Raw genomic sequence first — 4,045 nt, forward strand, 5'->3', positions numbered from 1 at the left:
TCCCTGGCAGCACAATCCCCGTAACCTGCTCTCAGATCCCTGGCAGCACACTCCCCGTACCCTGGTCTCAAAGCCCTGGCAGCACTTTCGCCGTACTCTGCTCTCAGAGCCTTGGCAACACAATCCCCGTACCTTGCTTTCACAGCCCTGGCAGTACATTACCCGTTCCCAGCTATTAGAGCCCTGGCAGCACATTCCCTGTATACTTATTTCAGCGCCCTGGCAGCACACACCCCGTACCCTGGTCTCAGAGCCCTGGCAGCACACTCTCCGTATCTTGCTCTCAGAGCGCTTGCAGCGCAGTCCCCATCCCATGCTCTCCGAGCCTTGGCAACACACTCCCTGTACCCTGGTCTCAGAGCCCTGGCAGCACACTCCCCGATTCCAGCACTCAGAGCGCTGGCAGCACATTCCCTGTACCTTGCTCACACAGCCCTGGCAGCAAACTCCATGTAACCTGCTCTCACAGCCGTGGCAGCACACTCCCCTTACCCTGGTCTCAGAGCCCTGGCAGCACAGCCCCTGTACTCTCTCAGCCCTGGCAGCACGCTCCCCTCACCCGCTCTCAGATGGCTGGCAGCACAGTCCCCGCACTCTGCTCTCAGACCGCTGGCAGCACACACAACATACTCTGCTCTCAGAGCCGTGGCAGCACACTCCCCGTACCCTGCTCTCACATCCCTGGCAGCAAACTCCCCGTATCCTGCTCTCAGACCACTGGCAGCACAATCCCCGTACCCTGCTCTCAGAGCCCTTGCAGCGCACCCCCCATACCATGCTCTCCGAGCCCTGGCAACACACTCCCTGTACCCTGGTCTCAGAGCCCTGGCAGCACACTCCCCATTCTCTCACAGCCCTGACAACACACTCCCCATTCTCTCACAGCCTTGGCAGCACACTCCCCACAGCTCTGGCGGCACTCTCCCCTCACCCGCTCTCAGAGCCCTAGCAGCACAGGCCCTATACTCTGCTCTCAAATCCCTGGCAACACACTCCCTGTACCCTGGTTTCAAAGCCCTGGCAGCACACTCCCCGTACTCTGCTCTCAGAGCCCTGGCAGCATACTCCCCATTCACTGTTCTCAGAGCCAAGGCAGAACACTCCCCATACCCTCACATCCCTGGCAGCACTCTCCCGGTATACTCACAACCCTGACAGCACATAACTTATACCCTGCTCTCAGAGCCCTGGCAGCACACTCCCCGTAAGCTGCTCTCACAGCCCTAGCAGCACTCTCCCCTTAACCCGGTCTCAGAGCCCTGGCAGCACTCTCCCCTCACCCACTCTCAGAGCCCTGGCAGCACACTCCACATACCCTGCTCTCAGTGACCTGGCATCACAATCCACGTACCCTGCTCTCAGAGCTCTGGCAGCACACTCCTCGTACACTGCGCTCACAGCCCTGGCATTACACTCCCCGTGCCCTGCTCTCAGAGCACTTGCAGCGCACCCCACATACCATGCTCTCCGAGCCCTGGCAACACACTCCCTGTACCCTGGTCTCAGAGCCCTGGCAACACAATCCCCGATTCCTGCTCTCACAGCCCTGGCAGCACATTCCTATACGCAGCTCTCACAGCCGTGGCAGCACACACCCCATACCCTGCTCTCAAATCCCAGGCAGCAGACTCCCCTTACCCTGCTCTCAGAGCCCTGCCAGCACATTCCTATACCCTGTCCTCAGAGCACTGGCTGCACAGCCCCTGTACTTTCTCAGCCCTGGCAGGACTCTCCCCTCACCTGCTCTCAGATCACTGGCAGCACGATCCCCGTATTCTGCTCTCAGATTTATGGCAGCACACTCCCTGTACCCTGTCCTCAGAGCTCTGGCAGCACACTCCCTGTACCCTGTCCTCAGAGCTCTGGCAGCACAGCTCCTGTACTCTCTCAGCCCTGGTAGCACTCTCCACTTATCCCGCTCTCAGAGACCTGACAGCACACTCCCCGTACCCTGGTCTCAAAGCTCTGGCAGCAGAGTGCCCTTATCCTGCTCTCAGTGCCCTGCCAGCACATTCCCTATACCCTGTCCTCAGAGCAGTGGCAGCACAGCTCCTGTATTCTCTCAGCCCTGGCGGCACTCTCCCCTTAACCTGCTCTTAGAGCCGTGGCAGCACAGTCCCTGTATTCTGCTCCCGATGCCCTTGCAGCACAGTGTCTGTACTCTGCTCTCAGAGCCCTTGCAGCACACTCCCCTTACTCTCACAGCCCTGACAGCACACTCCCCATAATCTCAAAGCCTTGGCAGCACACTCCCCCTACCCTGCTCTCAGAGACCTGGCAGCACACTCCCCATGCTCTCACAAATTTTGGCAGCACACTCTTCATACTCTACTCTCAGAGCCCTGGCAGAAAAATATCCATACCTTGCACTCATAGCCCTGGCTGAACACGCCCTGTCCTCTGACAGCTCTGGCATCACACTCACCTTACCCCGCTCTCAGAGCCCTGGCAGCATACTCCCCATTCACTGTACTCAGAGCCAAGGCAGCACACTCCCCGTACCCTCAGATTTCCGGCAGCACCCTCCCTGTACTCTCACAACCCTGACAGCACACAACACATACCCTGTTCTCAGAGCCCTGGCAGCCCAGCCCCTGTAGTGTCTCAGCTCTGGATGCACTCTCACCTCATACGCTCTCAGAGACCTGGCAGCACAGGCCCCATACTCTGCTCTCAGATCCCTGGCGGCACACTCCCCATAATCTCCTCTCAGAGCCCTGGCAGCACACTCCCCGTATCCTGCTCTCAGAGCCCTGGCAGCACATTCCCTGTACCATGCTCTCAGAGCCTTGTTAACACACTCCCCATACCCTCCTCTCAGAGCCCTGGTATCACATTCCCCTACCCTGCTTTCACAGCCGTGGCGGTACAAACCCGGTATCCTGCTCTCACAGCCGTGGCAGCAGACTCCCCTTACCCTGGTCTCAGAGCCCTGGCAGCACAGCCCCTGTACTCTCTCAGCCCTGGCAGCACTCTCCCCTCACCTGCTCTCAGATCGCTGGCAGCACTATCCCCGTATTCTGCTTTCAGAGCCATGGTAGCACACTCCCCATACCCTGGTCTCAAAACCCTGGCAGCACACTCCCCATTCCTCACGTCCCTGGCAGCACACTCCCCGTACACAGCTCTCAGAGCCCTGACAGCACAGGCCCTGTAGTCTCTCAGCCCTGGCGGCACTCTCCCCTTACCCAGTCTCAGAGCCCTGGCAGCACAGGCCCCGTACCCTGGTCTCAAAACCCTGGCAGCACACTCGCCGTAACCTGGTCTCAAAGCCCTGGCAGGACTTTCGCCGTACTCTGCTCTCAGAGCCTTGGCAACACAATCCCCGTACCTTGCTTTCACAGCCCTGGCAGTACATTACCCGTTCCCAGCTATTAGAGCCCTGGCAGCACATTCCCTGTATACTTATTTCAGTGCCCTGGCAGCACACACCCCGTACCCTGGTCTCAGAGCCCTGGCAGCACACTCTCCGTATCTTGCTCTCAGAGCGCTTGCAGCTCAGTCCCCATCCCATGCTCTCCGAGCCTTGGCAACACACTCCCTGTACCCTGGTCTCAGAGACCTGGCAACACAATCCCCGATTCCAGCTCTCAGAGCGCTGGCAGCACATTCCCTGTACCTTGCTCACACAGCCCTGGCAGCAAACTCCATGTAACCTGCTCTCACAGCCGTGGCAGCACACTCCCCTTACCCTGGTCTCAGAGCCCTGGCAGCACACTCCCCTCACCCGCTCTCAGATCCCTGGCAGCACAATCCCCGTATTCTGCTTACAGATCTATGGCAGCACACTCCCCGTACCCTACTCTCAGAGCCCTGGCAGCACTCTCCCCTCACCTGCTCTCAGATCCCTGGCAGCACAATCCCCGTATTCTGCTTACAGATCTATGGCAGCACACTCCCCGCAACGTGATCTAAGATCCCTGGCAGCACACTCCCCGTACCCTGCTCTCAGAGCCGTGGCAGCACACTCCACGTATCCTGCTCTCAGAGCCGTGGCAGCACATTCCACGTATCCTGCTCTCAGACCGCTGGCTGCTCACTCCCT

The sequence above is a fragment of the Carcharodon carcharias genome, chromosome 6 (assembly GCF_017639515.1).
Source record: "Carcharodon carcharias isolate sCarCar2 chromosome 6, sCarCar2.pri, whole genome shotgun sequence".
In the NCBI taxonomy this organism is placed as follows: domain Eukaryota; kingdom Metazoa; phylum Chordata; class Chondrichthyes; order Lamniformes; family Lamnidae; genus Carcharodon; species Carcharodon carcharias.